The sequence below is a fragment of the Aegilops tauschii genome, chromosome 7, assembly GCF_002575655.3.
Source record: "Aegilops tauschii subsp. strangulata cultivar AL8/78 chromosome 7, Aet v6.0, whole genome shotgun sequence".
Lineage (NCBI taxonomy): Eukaryota > Viridiplantae > Streptophyta > Magnoliopsida > Poales > Poaceae > Aegilops > Aegilops tauschii.
The window spans coordinates 144497919-144518578 of NC_053041.3; positions in this window are offsets into that span (position 1 = coordinate 144497919).

Here is a 20660-nt window from a genome sequence, read left to right on the forward strand (position 1 = left end):
CTTCATGATACCCAAGTTTTTTAGTCTTGACCAATTAATTATTTTGGGTATTCCTCTTTATTGTTTGTGCCCTGATTGATAGTAGTTTCCCTAGTGACTACTCACTCTTTTCCGGTTTATTGGGCTCATCTCATTTTCTTGGTTCTTTCATATTCCAAATCTTATTTTCACTTCTTTCCATAACATGTTCACATTCCAAGGTGCATTAAATTGATGCATGTAAGGACTAAAATAAACCAACCAATGCATATTACCATTCCTACTCATTTAGTGGTCATCCATGCATACACTATAATTAATACAGATTAAAGTTTGAGTAATTTTGTAAACTATGAGATACATTCCTCCACTCATCATCTACCTTGATTGATGAGATTTCAGATTTAAGCCCTATAAACCGGAAATGATGGAGTAATGCTTGGGTCATCTCATGTCTTCCTCACCCTCTTGGGGAACCATATCGTTTGGTTGGGTCATCTACCCTCGAACCTTGGAAGTTAGAACCCAAGATCCATGATTTTTCCCTTGAAGAATCTCTTCGGAAACCCTTATTTCCAAAACCACAACTCTTCCACTCTAAAGCACCTCTCCCTCCATCTGAAATGCTTTGATAAATCTAGAAAAATCTCAAAGACTCCACTCCGCTCATACATCCACATTCCACAAAAATATGTTCTGCTCCAATGCAAATATATGGAATTAAAATGCATTCCATTTCTATCATTCTCGGCCATAAATTGCAAACCCCACTTCCGTGGCGTCTAAAAAAAGGGAAAATATCATGTAGCTCCCTATGATCGTTGCGACACATTTTGTGCAAAAACAAGGGGCCCCGTGGTACAAATTTACACTCATTCATCTAAATCCTGGAAATAGGCATAGATAATAATTGGGAAGCAACCTGTAGCTCATTTTGTCTTTTTGACCTGAAACTTGGCCACAGGGCTCGGCCTTGATGACATACTCATCCAAGAAAAATCTCATATTTGCTTAAGCACTGCAACTTGACACATCACCGTCTCTCGCCACACCTGCTTCGTTTCCCTCTTTCTTGTAGGATCAAAGATGCCTTGGATGTCGACTAGAGGGGATGAATAAGTGATTAATAATTTTTAGCATTTCCTAGCTGATTTCTGAGGTAAGTATGGAATTGTAAGTTCTTTATAAATGCAACTAAGTTATACACCCCATATAATATGTTACTAGAACCAAGCAAGCTACACAAGAACACTAGCAAATAAGTAGAAGAGACAGCTAAATCTAGGAAAAGAGATAACTGATGACCCATAAGTGTAAGAGATCGCAACTTCGAAGTATTGCAACCCAGCTTTATTGATTCGACACAAAGGAAATAAAATAATATTTATAAACATTAGTAGTTGATTTTTCAGTTCAACACACCTGAAAATATGTTACTTGCTCAAGAGAATTTATCAGTAGCAAATGTGATGAAGTGCTTACTGTTTGATTAACATAGAGTGACAAAAGTAGAAATACGAAGCGGTTGCCAAATACAAAGTATCTTAAAGACACCAATAGTTAGCAAAAGTGTAGGCATGAGGATGGATAACGGGATGTTGTGTGGATATAATCAAATATGTAATAGCAGTAACAAAGGGTGTTAGCAATCTAGCTCATATTCATCAACATATGTAGGCATGTATTAAGTATGTAATTGTGCATACTTGCAATAAGAACTTGCACATCATTTTTTGTCGTACCCTCCCATTTCAACGGGATCCTAATCAAAATTAAGGGTAATTAAGTTAACCCTTTCACGAAGTACTGGATCAAAACATTAACATTATGAGTACATGTAATCCTCAAATTACAGTCACCCCCTCTGATATCCGGATTATTGTCACTTTGGGGTCTCCAGTTTAAAACTATAACATGTGCATAAAACTAAGGTATGATCCAAACACATAGATATTTATGAAAAGAGATATGCTTCATATATGAAATCATGGCACTTGGGCCCTAGTGACAAAAATTAATATTAAGCGTAGCAAAGTCGTAGCATTATGAATCTCGGAACATATATGACACTAGGTATCGCCATCTATTAAATCTGATAACTATTACATAAGGCATATCATCTAATTCCCCTCCACCTCATGTGCCTATAGGGAAATTACTCACACATGGGTGGGAGATAATGATGGTGATGATGGAGAAGGAGCTGGTGAAGGACACCCCCACCCCCTCTCTGAAGGCTAGATCAGCCTCTAAATAGCCCCCACCCCCTCTCTGAAGGCTAGATTAGCCTCTAAACAACCCTCGAGGAAAAGGTCAGTGAAGGCAGGGCTCCACCCTATAGAAAAATGGGTAAAATCCTTCTTTAAGGTTTCTCATCCGGGGAACATATATGGGAATATAGGCGGCACCAGGGGTGCCTGTGGGACCCATGCACCCCCATCTCGCGTCCAAGGGTTGTAGTGTGAGCCAAGGTTGTGTGAGCCCCACGGGTTGCCCTATGGCACGTCCTTTGTGGATCATTTTTCATGAAACTTCAGGAAAAAAATTGGGGACCTTTTTTGCATAGAAAACAACATCATTGGAAAGTGTGATAAAAAAACATTAGCATTGTTAGTTTTTAATATAATTATGCAAATTAGAGGACAGAAACGTAGCAGAAGCGTTCGAAAAACTAGATACATATGCGATGCATCAACTTCTCCAAGCTTAGCTTACTGCTTGTCCTCGAGCAATCCAGTTGACAAATTGAGGTGACAAAGAAAACTTTTATGAATACATTTGTGGTTGTTTACATATAGAAATTTATTCCATGATCAAATTATAACCATCTCATGTGAGTGATCAAATGAATAACAAAAGGTTAATAACCATGTTATCTCATGATAGGATCCCAATGAGCTAGAAATTAGTAATATGAAATCTCGAAGCACCAACAATTTTAAAATGAACACAATACAATATGGTAATATGATATCTTGCAAGTCTTTTATTTGTGAAGCATTACATAATTGGAAGACACCAAGGAAGCTCAAGGGATGACTAGCTATTGTAAGTGCATCTAGTGCCCCTTAGTGATTTTGGTGTATTGAAGACTTATAGGTTAGGAGACTAATGTGTTTATGAGTGTACACAGGTCTATAAGTCTATGAGGAGTTTGATATTTACAGAGAAAGTCGACCCCTAAAAATGAAGATCTTCGACTGAAGACTTTGGATTTCTGAAGACTTTCTGAAGACTTTCTGAAGACTTTGAAAGTGAAGAAATTGGTGTGACCTTGAAGACTTGGTATTCATTTGAGGAACATGAAGCGTGAAGACTTTTGTTTTCATAGTTTCATTTTCTCTTTCTTGAGTCATAGGAAACACCGTACTGTTAAAGGGGGTCGAGGAAATACTAAGGAAAAATTTCCATGTGATGCTCAACTCAAAATCCTACACCTACCAATCCCTTCGAGTGAAGCCATTGGAAATCTCATATAGTTCAGTCATATTCTTCAGTGACAGAGACGAAGTTCTTCTGGTCTCTGCGGAATTTGTTTTGACTGAGGAGTTAGGAATTCGCCAGTGCGGATTGCCTACACAGTGAGGAACATGATAGCCCTGAGGAATTTGATACTCAAATTTCCGACCGTTGCTGTGCTATGCGCCAGCTGTCCCAAAATATCTACCCACCTAACGGTCATATCATTGAAGGGCATTTATGTCTTATCATGTCGGGCTGCTCTCTAGGCTATAAATAGCCGCCCCCTACAACCACTAGCTGGTTGGCTGCTCCGAGAGAAACTGACATTTGTCATTTGAGAGCATCCCATCCTCCGAGGACTTTGAATGAAAGTCATCAAGTGAGGAAAACCCAAACCCAAACACCTACAAACCCAAAGTGATTGAGCATCACTAAAGAGATTGATCCTGCGTGGATCCGACGCTTGTTACCTTTGAAGACCGTGCTTCTTCCAGACGGTTAGGCGTCATGGTCTAGAGCATCCAAGAGGAATTGTGGATCGCCGAGTGACCGATTTTGTGAAGGTTCGGAAGTCACCTGAAGACTTACCATGAGTGATTGGACGAGGTCTGTGTGACCTTAGTTCAAGGAGAATACGGTGAGGACTGTGTGTCCGGGACTGTGTGTCCTTAGGTTTAAATACCTAGCCGCTCCAACCAGATGTACAACTAAGATAGCAGTTGGAACTGGTCTACCAAATTATTGTCTTCACCAAGCTTACTGGTTCTATTTCCTCAACTTTTTCATTTCCTCATTACTGTGTTGTGTGCTTGTCATATCTGTGTTTGAAGACTTTGACAGAAGACTTTCTCAATTTCCTCAGTTCAATTTCTTCAGTCTGTTTGTCTTCATCCTGTGCTATCCTGTGTTTACGCTTTCTGTACTCTGTGTTTGTCTTCATTTCATCATGATGACCATGCCTATGTTCTGCTATGATTACTCTTGAGTACTTATTCCGCTGCAAGTAGTTCTTCGCTAAGGAATTTCCTCACCCGCAAATTCCTCAGTGAAGAATTCATAAAAATTGTCTATTCACTCCCCCTCTAGTCGATATAACGCACTTTCAATTGGTATCAGAGCAAGGTACTCCCTTTTTCTGTGTGATTTTGGTTTAACCGCCTGGAGTTTTAGTTATGTCGACCGCAGGTATGATCAAGGTCTCTGCTGGGTGTCCTACCTTCGATGGGATAGACTACCCCTACTGGAAGAATAAGATACGAATGCATCTTGAGGCAATTGATAACGATCTCTGGTATGTTGTGGAAAATGGTGTTCCCTCTGTCTCACCCTCACTGAACGCTACCGATGTGAAGAGATTCAAGCAACTCGATTCTCAAGCGAAGAATATCATATGTGGCCATATGAGCAAAGGACAGTATGGAAGAGTGAGTGATTTGGAAACTGCTAAGCTTATCTGGGATAGGCTGTCCAAAGTGAATGAAGGAGTCTCAACTCAGCGTGACTCTCGAGTTGATGTTCTTCGCAATATCTTCAACCGCCTCAAAAGACTCGACAATGAAAATGTTCAACAAACCTTCGAACGCCTCACAGACATCTCAAATGAGCTTCAAGTGCTTGGTGCCACTGACATCACCGACCATGAGGCGGTGAAGAAATTGTTGAGATCGCTTGATTCCTCATTTGATACTCTGGCATTGATGATACAAGAATGTGCTGATTACAAGTCACTTGATCCCGCTGATATCCTCAAAAGGCTAAATACTCATGAGTTCCAGCTTGCTGAAAAGAGAGACCTCTATGGTTCGAGCTATGGCATATCACGTGCACTGAAGGCCAAGGCAGTTTCTGAGTCTGAAGATGAAGACTCTGGCAGCAGCCTTGGTGATCCTGAAGAACTGAGCCAGGAACTAGCACTGCTCGTGAAGAAATTTCAAAAGTTCTCAAGACGTGGTCGCTTTGGAAGATCCTCAAGGAGCAATGATTCCTCATCCAGTGACTACAAGAAGAGGCTTTGTCACAAATGCCAGAAACCTGGACACTACATTCAAGATTGTCCTCAGTGGGAAAAGGAATCAAAGAAGAAGAAATACAAGGATTACAGTTATGATGATGCGAAGAAAAAGAAGAAATCCTTAAAATCCTCAAAGTCTTCATCTCACAAGAAGAGCAGCTCCAAGAAGGCTCGGGCATTCATTGGCAAGGAAATGGACTCTGAAGCTGAATCTGAGGAACATGAGGAAGAGGAAGCATCTGAGGAGTCCGAGTCTGGAGTAGCGAGTCTAGCTCTCGCTACTGCATTCGTCAGCAAGTCTATCTTCAACTTTGAAGAAAATGGCTTCATCAACAAGGCTGATGAAGGCAATGATGACTACACTTCCACCTATTGCTTCATGGAAAAGGGTGCCAAGGTACTCAAATATACCTCCTCTGAATCTAGTGAGAATGAATCTGATGAAAACCTCAAGCCCAGCTACTCTAAACTTGCTAAGATTGCTGTGAAACAACAAAGGGCTTTTGAAAAGGTTCAAAAAATGCTAGACAAAAGTGATGATATGTTGGGTGAAGAAATGGATCGCACTAAAACCTTGACTGAAAATCTTCAGAGACTTCAGACTAGGTTTGACAACCTTCAAGGTCATCATAACACTCTCTTATCTGATCATGAGAAGCTTTCTTATGAATTTCTTCAAAGAAAGCAAGATCTTGAGAAGCTAAGAATGAGTTATGAAGATCTTCAGAAGGAGCGCGATTCATTACTTGCTCAACAAATCAGCGCTGCTCAGGAATAATTTGTTCCTCCATGTTTGAAATGCATTGAACGTGAATCTGCTAATTCTTCACCTGAATGTTCAAATGCTTCCAATGCTACAAATTCTTCAACTGTCTCTGCTATCACTAATTCCCCATCTGAGGACATTGCTAGTATCACTGATGATGCAGGGCTGAAGGAATTGTACATGACAGGCATGTACAAAAGCCTCAAAGGGCATCAGACTCTTTGTGATGTGCTTAAAAAGCAGATCCTCAACAGGAACCCTAGGAAAGAGGGTATTGCCTTTGAGAGGAAACTCAATGCTGATGGTACATATTGGAAGCCTGAGCAGTACCCCAAAACCTCATGGGTTGCTGCAAAGGGACCTCCAGTTGATCCATCTAATTTATCTGGCTTTACATGCGAATATTCTCATTCTTCTGATGAGTCATTTGACTCCAACTATAAACTGTTTAAAAATCAGAATGGTGAAGTATTTGCTAGATATGTTGGAACTAACTGCAGGAACGGTTCTCCTATGAAGAAAATCTGGGTTCCCAAAAGGTGCCTTGAAAGTCTTCAGGTGAATGTCCTCATGACACCACCTGTGAAGAATAGGAACCCCAGATCAAATTCTTCATATGGACCAAATTCTTCATATGGATCCAAGTCCTGATACGGATCGAATTCCTCACGTGGATCATATTCCTCAAAAGGATCAAAGTCCTCATATGAACATCATCGTGCTAACAACTCTGTTTCGCAGGGAAGAGCTAAGGGCTATGAATATGAGCATTATTCTTCTAATCATTATGTTCATAAGTCCTCGAAGAATTTATCTTCTTATTCATATGCTTACCCTAACTCCTCTTATGTGAAACGAAATGGATTGGCTTCTATGCCACCTTTCTCGTATGTTGCTCGCAGAGTGATGAACTCTTTGCCACCCCTTCAGATGTGGGTGGTGAAGAAAAATGACTAATCTCTTATGCAGGGTCAGGTCTCCAGACGTGCTCAAACGTCTGAAGAATTTGCTGGAGACCTGAAAAGTGCCTGAAAGGATGTAGGCTAATCATGAAGAAATGAACTTTCATTTCTCTCGTCCTCATACTGTTTTAACTGTTGCATTGCTTGATGAAGTTGGTCTGATGAATTGTGATGTCATATTCTTCACTGATGAAGTATATGAAGTTCGTAAGCTGCGCTAATTCATCTGCAGGATGATCAACCCAAAGCCACTGAGTGGGTCCTCGATAGTGGATGTACAAATCACATGGCTGGTGACAAGAATCTATTGATGGATGCTCCCTTATCACCATCGCATCTGAAGCATATCATCCTCGCTGACAAAGGTAAAAGTCAGGTATTGGGTCTAGGTAAGGTTGCGATCACAAAGGATCGACACATGGACAAAGTCATGCTTGTCGAGTCCTTAGGATACAACCTCATTTCTGTCTCAATGCTTTGTGATCTTGATATGGTTGTTGTCTTTGTCAAGTATCGTTGTGTTGTGGTTATGGAAGCTGACAATTCCAAAGTCTTCGAAGGCTTTAGGAGAGGAGACTTGTATATTGTTGATTTCTCTACAGGACCGCAACCAACCGTGTGTCTACTTGCAAAAGCTTCAGAAGGCTGGCTATGGCATCGACGACTTGGTCATGCAGGCATGAGGAATTTGCACACGCTTGCGAAGAAGAAGCACGTCATTGGCATTGAGAATGTCAAATTCCTCAAGGATCACTTATGCGGAGTCTGTGAAGCTGGAAAGATGACCAAGGCTAAGCATCCAGCAAAGACTATCATGACCACTACTCGACCATTTGAATTGCTTCATATGGATCTCTTCGGTCCTAACCATTACTCAGCAGTCACAAATGATGCATCTCTCTATGGCTTTGTTATTGTTGATGATTACTCTCGTTACACTTGGGTACATATTGTCACTTACAAACATGAAGTGCAGGAAGTCTTCAAACGATTTTCCTCGAGGGCTTCAACCAACTTCGGTGTGAAAATCAAGCATATCAGAAGTGACAATGGAACTGAGTTCAAGAATTCTGGTCTTGATGACTATCTTGATGAACTTGGTATTACTCATGAGTTATCTGCTCCTTACACTCTCAGCAGAATGGCGTCGTGGAGCGCAAGAACAGAACTCTTGTTGAGATGGCTTGCACTATGCTTGATGAGTACAAGATGCCTCGTCACTTCTGGATTGAGGCAATTTATACTGCGTGCCACATCATCAACAGGGTATATCTTCACAAATTCTTCAAGAAGACTGCCTATGAACTCCTCACTGACAAGAAACCCAATGTGAGTTATTTCAAAGTCTTCGGTGCTAAATGTTGGATTAGAGATCCTCATCACAATGCTAAATTTGCACCAAAAGCACATGAAGGTTTTATGCTTGGTTACGGAAAGGACTCGCACACCTACAGAGTCTTCAACAACATTCTTCACAAGGTTGTTGAAACTGTAGATGTGCGGTTCGACGAAACTAATGGCTCGCAAAGAGAGCACCTACCCTCTGTGATAGATGAACCAGCACCTGAGGAAACTATCAAGTTCAAGGCTACCGAGGATGTCATTCCTACCAAAGAATCTGCTGAAGAATTCATTCCAGAACGTGAAGAACGTCGAGCTAATGCACCTGAAGAAAATGCTAAAGAAAATGGTGCTGAAGAAAATGCTGATCAAATTCCTCGACGACAACTAGCTCATCCTCGCGTTGCAAAAGAAGTGCAAGTTGAAAAGATCATCGATGACATTGAAGCACCAGGTCCTCTCACACGCTCAAAAGCTTCACATTTATCTAACTTTCGTGGGCACTATGCTTTTGTCTCTATCACAGAGCCCACTAAGGTAGACGAAGCATTCTGGAGCCTGAGTGGATTCAGGCCATGCAAGAAGAATTACATCAATTCGAGCTCAACAACGTCTGGGAACTGGTTAAACGTCCAGATCCTCGCAAGCACAATATCATTGGCACAAAGTGGATCTACCGCAACAAGCAAGATGAAAATGGCCTTATGGTGAGGAATAAGGCACGGCTTGTAGCTCAAGGCTACACACAGGTTGAAGGAATTGATTTCGATGAAACTTTTGCACCTGTTGCTAGACTTGAAGCTATTCACATATTACTTGCTTATGCTAACCATCATGATATCACTTTATATCAAATGGATGTGAAAAGTGCATTCCTTAGTGGTAAGCTTGAGGAAGAAGTATATGTTGCTCAACCCACAGGTTTTGAAGATCCAAAGCATCCCGACAAAGTCATCAGACTCAATAAGGCCCTCTATGGCCTCAAGCAGGCCCCTCGGGCATGGTATGACACTTTCAAGGAATTCCTCATGAAGAAAGGCTTCAAACCCGGTTCACTCGACCCTACTCTTTTCACTAAATCTTATGATGGTGAATTGTTTGTGTGCCAAATATATGTTGATGATATTATCTTTGGCTGTACTGACCAACGTTATAGTGATGAATTTGCCTATATGATGAGTGAAGAATATCAAATGTCTATGATGGGAGAACTGAAATTCTTCTTAGGTCTTCAAATTCGTCAACAACGTAATGGCATATTCATATCTCAGGAGAAATACCTCAAGGATGTACTGAGGAAATTCGGCATGCAAGATTGCAAAGGCGTCAAAATTCTAATGCCCACAAATGGCCATCTGTGCACTGATGAAAATGGTATTGACTTCGATCAAAAGGTATACCGCTCCATGATTGGTTCTTTATTGTATTTATGTGCATCTAGGCCAGATATTATGCTTAGTGTTGGCATGTGTGCCGGATTTCAAGCTACACCGAAGGAATCACACCATAAGGCTGTGAAGCATATTCTTCGATATCTAGCTCACACACCAACACTTGAATTATGGTACCCCAAGGGCTCGGCTTTTGATCTCATTGGATATTCTGACTCTGACTATGCTGGTGATCGTGTGGACCGCAAGTCAACATCTGGTACATGTCATTTCCTCGGACGATCTTTGGTCTGTTAGTCCTCGAAGAAACAGAACTGCGTATCACTGTCTACTGCTGAAGCTGAGTACATTGCTGCTGGTTCTTGCTGTGCTCAATTGTTGTGGATGAAGCAAACTCTTAAGGACTACGGCGTCAACATGAAGAATGTGCCTCTCTACTGTGACAATGAGAGTGCCATCAAGATTGCTCACAACCCAGTTCAGCACTCGAAGACAAAGCACATTCAGATTCGGCATCATTTTCTTCGTGATCATGTGTTGAAGGGCGACATTTCTATTGAGCATGTGAAGACTGAAGAACAGCTAGCCGACATCTTCACAAAGCCCTTGGATGAGAAGAGATTTAGCAAGTTGCGGTGTGAGCTAAATATCTTAGAATCTTCGAATGTTCTTTGAAAAGGACACTCATCCTAACACTTATGCAAAATTGATGACTTAGATGTGCAACACATGAAGAAACATTTTTCTTCAATTAATGAAGAATAACACTCTAAGTGTGAAGAAATTAATGAAGAATTTGATTCTCAGAACCCTACGACAATTGTACGCAGTGTCTGAAATCATCATTCTTATACGGTGGGTCACGCCACCACCAAAAGTTGAAAATCTTCAATTTGAGTTTTTCCTCAGTGAAATTCCTCAGTTGTTCATTTTCTTCAACTTTGCATTGTCTTCACTGTTTCCGTCGTTTTTCTTCATTGGCTATATATATATATGTTTATGTCCTCTACAACATTCACTTATGGCTAATTCTTCAAGTTGGTTTTTCTGCTAAGTGAATGTGATCGGACCCTTCGCCCTCTATGCTATACTCAACCCAATCTATTCACAAATTCTTCATGTGTGTTCTATTTGAAACTCGTTCAAAATCTTCACTGTGTCCTTGTCAGCTGAAGAATTTGCGAACGGAACTTTTAACTTATCTTATCCAAATTCTCGGCTTTGCCGCTCAAACAGTTCCGCATCCCACGAAATACTTATCTATTCACCCACGATCTAACACGATCTCCACTTCTCAGTACGTGGGTGACACATGTCAAGCGAATGAGAAGGGTCAGGGGCACGTTCGTCCAAAATCTTCGGGCGAACAGTTTTTCACCGTGGCTATAAATACCCCCTCTCCCCTTCCTCACTTCCTTTACTCCACTCGACCTCTCTCCAGCTCGAGCTTCTCAAACCCTAGCGCCGCCGCTACTTCATCGTCGCCGGTGAGGAAGAGCTTCACTGACTCGACCTCATCGCCGCCGTACTCGCGCCGGCCGCGGAAATCTTCACTCCGCCGCCGCCGTAGCCGTCTTCCTCCGCCAAGTTAGGGCGTGGAAGATCTGCACTGACGAACTTCACATCTCCACATCCCAGTTCGTCGTGTTCTTCATTCAGGGTAATTAAAAGTTACTTTTACTGCCCTCTTTGATTCAAATGATTTCTACAAAATCCTCAAAGGTGTTTATTATTCAAATTCTTCACACAATAAACACCTCACATGTCATCTGCTCTTGATTCATTTCTCTAAGCTATAATTTCTCTTCAAGATTCCTCAATTGTGCAGATTTCTGATCTGTACAACTCTGGAACCTAAGACTAAGAACGCTTAGTGAAATTCTTCAAGACTCGTCTGGTCAAATTCCTCAAACTTGTTCTTTTTACAAAACCTTCTGAGAACGCATATGACCTCTGCAAATTCCTCGCAACTATACTCTGTTCACAGGTACTCATGTCCGCCGCTGAATCTCTAGGTTCTCATCAACTTAACTCATTTGCAGTGTTCCTCGAAGAAAAGTTGCATACTTCTTCAGAGAATTCAATTGTTCAAATTCCTCATCTGAAGAAAATGGCTGATGGAAAGAAGCCACAGAAAGGAGGAAAGAGGCCTGAGGTCAACACTGCATTTGAAATCCCTGAGGAAGATAAAAATCAGCGCAAGGTGCGCATTCAGAAGATAGAGAGGAGATGGGCAAGAGAGTGGAGGGAGTACAGGTATGTGACTCCCAAGTACATGAAGAAATTCGCACTCAATCCTCCATGCCCAAGACCTCCGTTGGCACCTAGCCAAGAAGCTGATCCCACCAGCCTCAAGCGTGGTGATGATTATCCTGATGAATGGGCCAAGCGCCAGGCCAAGCTGGCTAGACAAGCCCAAGAAGCAGTGAGGAAATTCAATGAAGACTCTGCTGATGCTGCTGCCGCTGAGGCCTCTGTCAAGCCGAAGAAATCCATGGCAAAGAAGCCTGCGCGTAAGCCAAGTGCTTCACCTTCAATGCCCTCAAGGCCAAGTTCCTCAGCAATGCCCTCACGGCCAGAATCCTCAAAGCCCTCACGGCCAATTCCTCACGCTGCTCCTGCTCCTCCAAAATCCTCAGCTCCTCCGCATAAGTCCTCAGCTACTCCGACCAAATCCTCAGCACCTATGCATCTTGCCACGTGCCAAAGGACTACAGGGATCTCTATTGCCTCAGGAGCTTCATCTAGTTCCTCAGCTGCTCCAAATTCTTCAACAGGACCCTCTCTGCTGAAGACAAAGACCACTGCTAGACGAGGTTCTCCCCCAATTCCTCACAAGAAGCAGGTCGCCTTCCAAGTGCCGTCTGAAGAAGACGAAGCTGATGATGAAGAACTTGCTGAAATCATCAGAGATAGGCAAGTCAGGGCCGCTAGAGCCAAGGGCACAAATGTGCCTCTGCTTTTGGATCCAAAGTTGATCCTCGATTACATTGATCTCTGGCACAAGGACCCAAACACTCCTATGCCTGACTTCAAGCTGACTCCTGGCCAAAATCATATGCTGACTGCCTTCATCCAAGAAGAGAAATGGAAATTTGAGAAGGCCAGGTAGATCAAGAAAGCGCAGTACAGGAAGGAGAAATTCCTGAAGAACAACGTTGTCTCTATGACAACTGATGATCTTGTGAAGGTCCAGTCTGAAATCAAAGTCCTCAGCGATGATTTCAATGCTTACTATGCTGATTGGCAAGGAGCCAAGGTCAGGTTTGTTAAACTGACTGAGAAGTTCACCTCCAATGTTGCAGCCCTATCACAACAAGAAATTCCTCAGACTGAAGCATCTGCTCAGCCAACTGAAGAACATGCCAGCACCGCTGATGACATTCAGGCTGCTGAAGAAAATGTGAGTTCCAGGGCTGATGACTGCATTCCAGCCGCTGATGAAATTGCCAGGGCATCCACTAGTGGTGCGCTTGAAGAAAATGAAGAGGTCAGGGCAACTGAATCAGTTGTGCCTGAAGAAAATCAACCACATTCCTCTGCTCCTCCCGCGCCTACCCCAACTTCAATTCTTTCATCTGCATCATATGTGAAGAAGACCAAGGCTGTAGAGCCTGCAGCAGTGAAGAAAAGGAAAGCATCAGCTTCATCAGATTCTTCAGCTCCGAAGAAGATGAAGAAATTGACCAGCTCAGTTGCAAACCCCATTGATGTTGTTCCGATCTCAACCATGCCATCAAAGGACCTTGTTCCTTTTGATGAAGAATATGTGATCCCTAGCGGATCTGATGAAGAAAATCCTTCTGCTGCTTCGTCAGAGCAGATGGATGAAGAAATTGAAGTGGATGAAATCCCTTCAACTCCAGCTGTTTCCTCGCCTATGCCTCAGTTTACTGCTGAAGAGGCCGGCGTTGAAGAAACAGAAGATGAAGACGTGGACATTGGCTGTACCACACCAGTGATGAATGATGACTTTTGGGAAAGTCAGCCCCCCCAACTCTCCACTCTTCACACCTTTACAGCAAATTCCTCAGTCCCCTGTTGCTACTGAAGTATAAATGGGATCTGAAGAACCTCGTGCAACCCCATCTGTCCATGAAGAAATTCCAGCCACTAGTGCTGAAGAAAATGTACATGAAGAATTGAAGACCCAGGCTGTCACTGGAGTAGAAGCTGAAATTCCTCTGCCTGAAGAACCTGAGATTGCGATTCCTGAGGTGATAATGCAATTGACTGACACTCCTCAGCCCAAGCCAAAGGATCCATTCTCAAAGAAGCAGAAATTCAAGGCTGATGATTTCTTTGGCGAGCACGTGTTCTTCACTGACTACAATCCCTATGATTCTGCTCGTCTTAGAAGGAAGCGCTTCTGGACCGCCAGCCAGGCCAACTTCTATTCTTCACTGCTCTTCAACAAGGACAAAGTCTTCGACCACGAGCATATTCCTCATGTGGACATGGAATCACTACCATGCTTCACTCATGTCCTCAGTGTGCTTCATGACACAGGCCTCCTCAACTTTTGCACACACATAGTTGATTGGAATGAAGAACTCATTCTTCAATTCTACGCAACTTTGCACATCACAGGAGATCTTGACGATGTGAACTCCTGGTTTTTGGACTGGATGACTAAAAATACTCACTATAAGGCACCGGCCACTGAATTACTTCACGCCATGCCCATCAGTTCTCCACCTGAAGGAGCTCATTGCATGTACCAAGAACCTGAGCTTACTGATCACTATATGCAAGTGCTGATGAAGCCATTGAAACCAGGTCAAGCCTCAAGGACAAAATTCCTCGTGAAGGAATTGTAGTATGTACCAAGGACAGTCTATCGCATTCTGACGAAGACTATGAGTCCAATCAAAGGCCACGACTCATCTGATGAGGAAATTGTTGGCATCATGAAGAATCTGGTTTTCAACATCATTCATGGCATTCCTGTCAATTATCATGATTTCTTCATAAGGACTCTGGCAAATGTTGCACTTTCACCGTTTGAGCTGAAGCCTTATGCACCGTGGATTATGAGATTCATCAGAACAAGGTCTTCACTCAACTACAAAGCTGATTTTCAGAATCACCTCAGCTACTTGCCCCCGATTGAAGTCCTCAAGCGGACCTATTCCTCAGCTGACGAAAAGGGCAAGGCACCAGCTGTTATAGATGAAGGCATTCATCCATTGGATGGTCAATTTCGCAAGGCTGCATCTTATTCCACCAATGATGACTCTGCCAGTCATGATTCTGCTGCCCATGCCTCCAAGCCAAATCCTCAAGCTACTCCTCCTCGTGTGATGACTGACCATGAACTTATGCTAAGTCTTCACCAGAAGGTGGATCGAAACCATAAATGGGTTGAGCGTCAGTTTGGTTCAATTCTTCACAACATGACTGCTACACATAATGCAGTGAAGAAAAACCATTACTACCTCCATGAAGTCTTCGGTCGCACCTGGGCTGTCCTGTCTCACATTTACAACGAAGAAGATCTGAAGAACATGGGTCTCAAGGAGGACTTTGACTGGTCTGCACCTCCACCGAAGAAATACAAGAAGGTCAAGGTTCCTTCCTTGGTGGCCAGCTCCTATTCTTCATCGCGCGAAACTGATGAGCATGAAGACTTGGACGACACTGCGGCATGCCCTACATCAACAAACGACCCCAACAACGCTGGCGCTCCTTCATCAACTTGATATTCTTCAGGGGCGTTAGTCCTCATTTTCGAACCTTTTGGCCATTCGATGACAAAGGGGGAGAAATTTTAGTTAGTCTTCAAGCGGGTCTATCTTATATGGGCGTTTTTTTCCTAAGTTACAACTCTCGTTCTTCTGATGACTTTGTTGGATCGAGTTGTAAACTTAAATTCTATGGTGGCCTGATACTTTTGCTGTGTTTTTCCGCATGCTTATTCCTCGTTAACGTTATTGCACGCATGCTGAATTACATCAGTCACCATATTTCATCATGCATTTCAAAATCTTCATATATTATGTCAAATGCGTGTATGAATTACAAGATATAGGGGGAGATCTCCATGATTCAACTCGTCAAGTGTGCATTGCTTCAAAAGCAAATTCCTCACTATGCACATCTTTAGGGGGAGTTCTTCTATATCTTGCAATCAAATTCCTCAATATCAGTATTTACACTTCATATGTTTATCCCCGTTGAAAACTTAACCTATATTGTCATCAATCACCAAAAAGGGGGAGATTGTAAGTGCATCTACACTACAAAAAAAAGACACATCCGTGACATTTTGGGCCGAACGAAAAAAATTTCTGTCATACATATGACACTTCTATGATGATAATTGTGACAAAACCCGGTATCATCATAGATGTGGTGTGCTCCTACTTCTATGACAAAAAATCATGACAGAAAATGGGCTTTTCGTCCTGGGCGGGCCGGAGACGCAGCTGCATGACATTCTTTGGGCCGTCCATGACGGAAAAACCCGTGGTAGAAGCGAGGGGGAGGAAAATTTTGGGGAGTTCCCGGTTACGGTGGGAGGTCGGGGGCCGAGCGATGCGCGTTTCTCTCGTACACGTATGCGCGTGTGTGCGAGGCGTTGGCTCTAACTGAACCCGAGCGATTGCACTGCAGGCTACGCGTTACTGAACCCGAGCGATCGATCGATGGCTGTTAACTGAACCTGATCGAGGGATTCCTTCACTACTGCTGCTAACGGAAGCCGATCGATTGGATGAACAGTGAGCGTTGCCGGGGTGTTGGATGAACAGTGAGCGGTGGCGTTGCCTCTGGATGAACAGGACCCCGTGGTGTGGAGGGCTGGATGAACAGTAGACGGTGGAGTGGTGCCCGTGGAGGGGTGGTTGAAAAGGACCCCATGGTGTGGAGGGCTGGATGAACAGTAGACGGTGGAGGGGTGCCCGTGGAGGGGTGGTTGAACAGGACCCCGTGGTGTGGAGGGCTGGATGAACAGTAGACGGTGGAGGGGTGGTTGAACAGTAGCCGGTGGAGTAGCGCGCGGTGGAGGCTGGATGAACAGGAGCCCGTGGAGGCTGGAGGAGGTCGACGGTAGCCCGTGGAGGCTGGAGGAGGTCGACGGTGGAGATGAACAGTATCCCGTGGAGTCCCGTTTTGCGGTATGCCACACCCCTCCCGATCAACAGGACCCCTGTTTCGACCTAGCGCTCCAACACAAGTCCGTTTCCTCCGTTTTGCGGTACGCCACACCCCTCCCGATCAACAGGACCCCCGTTTCGATCGTAGGAGGTCCGTTTCCTCCGTTCTGCGGTACGCTAGACCCCTCCCGATGAACAGGATCCCGTTTCGAACGTGGCCGGTCGAACACAAGGCCGTTTCCTCCGTTTTGCGATACGCCAGGCCTCGTTTCCATCGCCTGTTCCGTCCAAGCCCTCCCGATGAACACGACCACGCATTCCGTTCCGACCCAGCCGGTTGGCTCCCACGCGTTCTGCTGCCTCCAGATGAACACGACGCATTCCGTTGCCTCCCCATGAACACGACGCATTCCGTTGCCTCCCCATGAACACGACGACGACGCTGTTTCTCCGTTCCGACCCCGCCATGTACACGAGCCCTGGCCGTACTTATGCGCGAGTAGGCGTTCGAGACCCTGCCCGTATGTATGTACATGGCCGTATTTTCTTTCTTGCACCCTGGCCGCTGTACGTACGTGTACATGCTACGTGCGCGCCTCTACTACGACATGTACGCGCCTCTAGTACGACACGTGCGCGCCTCTACATCGACCAGTATATATGTACGTACATGTTCGCGACCAGAATGACAATGCTACGTACGCTTCGACCAGGTGGGTCCCGACTGTCACGCACTTCCTTGCCTGCGAAGATGTAGCTGGTGGGTCCCAGCAGTCAGGGGGGCGAATCGTTTTTTTTGCTCGGACGCACTTCCTTGCGTGCGAAGGTGTAGCTGCTGGGTGCTAGCAGTCAGGGGGGGAATCGTTTTGTTTTTTTTGCCCGGACGCACTTCCTTGCGTGCGAAGATGTAGCTGGTGGGTCCCAGCAGTCAGGGGGGCGAATCGTTTTTTTTTCGGACGCACTTCCTTGCGTGCGAAGATGTAGCTGGTGGGTCCCAGCAGTCAGGGGGAAACGTTTTTTTCGCAAAATACGGTGGCCCGTCCGGTGGGTCCCCGCTGTCAGGTGGAGGAATAATTATTTTGCGCGTAATAAGGAGGCACTTCCTTGCTGCGGCCGTGGACCCAGCTGTCAGCCTCTCCACGTACAGTCCACGTCCGATGGAAGCCATTCCTTAACCACGTTGACCATGCCGCGCCGAGAGCACCAGGGCGGTGGACGACGGCGAGGCCTAGGAAGGGGACGACGCGGAGCCGGGGAAGACGCGGCAGTGGATGCCCACGCGTAGAGGAGTATGAGGGTTCACTCGTTCGGCTGCGGTGTCAGGCTGCCGTCGTCGCAGAATAACAGGGGGGTGTGGGTGCGTAGAGGGATGGCCTGGCCAGCGGTGGGAGTAGTAGGGGGCGGTGAGGCCTCTGCGGCATCACACCCGGCCACGGGCGGCAGGAGCAGGCGGCACGACCGGCGCTGCTTTGGGCGGCTGGAGCAAGAAGACCAGAGGTTGAAGAAGCACTACGGCCGTTGGATGGACATCGTACGGTCACTGGAGCTAGAATCGTTCATATATTGACTAAAGTTGACAAAGGCCTCCGTCCCAGTCAACTTAGTAGGCCCACAAGTCAGCCTCCCACCAAGGTGGGTCCCAGCTAGCAGGGGGTATTCATTTTTTGTGCGTAATAAGGAGGCACTTCCGGTGGGTCCGAGCTGACAGCGGGGGGAACGTTTTTTTCGCGAAATACGGTGGCCCGTCCTGTGGGTCCCAGCAGTCAGGGGGAAATGTTTTTTTTCGCGAAATACTGGTGGCCCGTCCGGTGGGTCCCTGCTGTCAGGTGGAGGAATAATTATTTTCCGCGTAATAAGGAGGCACTTCCTTGCGGCTGCCGTGGACCCAGCTATCAGCCTCTCCATGTACAGTACTCTTCCGATGGAAGTCGGTCATTGACCACATTGACCATGCCGCGCCGAGAGCACCACGGCGGTGGACGACGGCGAGGCCTAGGAAGGGGACGACACGGAGCCGGGGAAGACGCGGCAGTGGAAGCCCGCGCGGAGAGGAGTACGAGGGTTCACCGGTTCGGCTGCGGTGTGAGGCTGCCGTTGCCGCAGAATAACAGGGGGTGTGGGTGAGTAGAATCTACGGTGCGGGAGCACCTCATACTCTCCCGTGCGAGAAAACATAAGGTGCTATCGCAGCTTGGATGCTACGGTGATACGAGCTTGGAGGTTGTTTGATCTGAGATCCAATGGCATCTGAGCAGTCTTTGTGCTTGTAAGCAGTGGCCGAACTCTTTTGGGGCTTTTCTGCAAAAAACCATTCGAACCACCGAGGAGGTGTTGGGTCACAAATCCAACGCCTCCGAAGAGCTTGTATCACCAAAGCATCTAAGGTGTGGTAGCACATGATATTCTTACATACAGGAGAATATGATGTCCTCCTTCATCTTAGATGCTACGGTGATACGAGCTTCGAGGTCGTTGGATATGGGATCAAAGGGCATCTAAGTAGTTTTCGTACAAATTGTGTGCAATTCTCAAACTCATCAAGGTTTCCTACAAAAATATTAAGACACATCATGTGAGCTGCTATATCTCAGATCTACAAGCTCCAAGCAACTCGTATCGGCATATAGCATCTAAGGTATGGGGGCACATGATATTCTCCCGGGGAGGAGGGGTGGGGGTGCACAACCAATCGGTGGTTGGGAGGGTGGGGACAAATTTAATCTAAACAACCCTAAACAGAGCTCCACAATTTTATCTAAGGTCGAGGGGTTGACCCCCGACAATCATAGCTCCGCCTAAACACAACATTTGCATGTACTGTAGTACTAGACTTAATATTCATGTTTCAGTTTCATTTTCATTTTAAATATTGAACTGAGGACCATGGATGTCTTACATTTTACTCCCTTCGTTCCTAAATATTAGTCTTTTTAGAGGCTTCAAATGGACTGGCACATACGGATGTATATAGACATATTTTAGAGTCTAGATTCACTCATTTTGCTCCGTATGCAGTCACTTGTTGAACTCTCTAAAAGACTAATATTTAGGAATAGAAGGAGTATTTTTGAATTCGTGTCATACATGCATGGTTTGGAAAAATAGATGCACTATACTTATTGGATTGTTGTTGTGTTCGTGCGTGTGTGTCTCTCTGTGTGTGTGTGGTCATATGCTTGATACATACAAAGTTTTCTCACCTCCATATTGTTCATCTTTTAAATTTGAATTTGCATTGGAAAACTTACTAGGGATACCATGAAATGTGAAATCCACGTTGAGATCACTATATCACAAACTCACTCTAATTCAACAACTCGTCATAAATCAATTACCACGTTGAGATTAGTATTTGCAAGGAAAAGACGGGTATTGTAATACACATAGATTCGTTCGGCAATTTAAAAGGTTCCTTTCATATTCTCGAATGGTAGGACCCAACGGCGTACCAGCCAGACCTTGGCTCGTGTTGATCCTAAAAAAAACTGGGCTCGTGTCCTTCGGTGGCGTGCGTGGTACGCACATTAGGCAACCCCAACCAGTCGAGCCTCAGCGTTTCAAGTCGAAATATCTGGCGGCCAGAATTCCAGCCCTAGGAAATTCCCCTGATGTCCCCGGTCCATAATGACTACTGATGAAGAATAGAAGGAT